Source organism: Cupressus sempervirens, chromosome 11, assembly GCF_028749045.1.
Source record: "Cupressus sempervirens isolate cs-2001-9-10 chromosome 11, ASM2874904v1, whole genome shotgun sequence".
In the NCBI taxonomy this organism is placed as follows: domain Eukaryota; kingdom Viridiplantae; phylum Streptophyta; class Pinopsida; order Cupressales; family Cupressaceae; genus Cupressus; species Cupressus sempervirens.
This window is the reverse complement of record NC_143128.1, coordinates 569,465,739-569,466,810: the sequence shown is the minus strand read 5'-3', so window position 1 is coordinate 569,466,810 and position 1,072 is coordinate 569,465,739.

The window sequence follows — 1,072 nt, the reverse complement described above, 5'->3', positions numbered from 1 at the left end:
CTCAATAGTGTAAGTAGTATCTTGATCTTGCTTAGGAGAAGACTTAAGACATGGTGGAATGAATGAGGAAGGGTGTAAGGGATAAAAAGAACCATGAAATGGACCAGAGACATTGTGAAAATAATTGGATGACATGGAAGGTTCTTGATCTTGATCTTTCTTTATATTCTTTTCTTTATCATTTTTAGAGTCCTCTTGACATGAAGCCACTCCTAAGGAGAAGGAAGCATGTTGGAATTGTATGGAAGACTTTGGAGGAGATTGTGAAGGACTAGCTGAAGTAGGCATTATAGCACATGAAGGCTTAGGATCTTTAGATTTAGCATTATCAAAAGTATTTGCAGCCAAGTGAAGGTTAGCTTGAGTTTCTTTAAGAGGTAGCCCTTGAGGATAACTATAGGGAACTGCATGAAAAGCATTAGGATCTTTGTTGAATGAATGATTGGTAGAAGATTTGAGAGTCTTAGAATCTTTAGGAAATGTATGTATAGTGGAGGAAGTAGAAGATGGAAGGGGAGCATTAGAAGAAAAAGGTTCAACATTAACATGATCTTGCTCAAGAGTGTAATCTTTATTTTCAGCATGAGGGTTCTTAGAAGAGGAACTCTTATCCCATTGATGTTGTATTTCAGCACAAAAAAATGCTTTCTCTTCATCAAAAAATGCAGATTTATCTCATGGTGTAAAAAGGCTTTTAACAATGAGAAAAGTAGCCTAATCCAAATAGGACCAACCTAGGGAGACTAGAAATAATGGGACAACAAAGTTATTTGATCGTGAAGTCTCAACTCAGGAACCCATATTTGTTTTAAAAGATCAAGTAAGCACATCAATAGGTTTTCATCATTGAATAGGCACATAAGACATCAATCAAGGAGTTTAAGCAAGCAATCTTCAAACAATGAGCAAGGGAAAAAGCAACCTTGCGCATGAGCAATCAAGTGACTTAGTTTATGCTAATCCCTAGGAGAGCTAATTGTGTGTGTTCTCAAAGAGTTTCACAATCATTGCATACATCTCTAGAAAATAAAAGTTGGCCTCTCTAAGGTTTTTAGTAATGGTTTGACTCTGC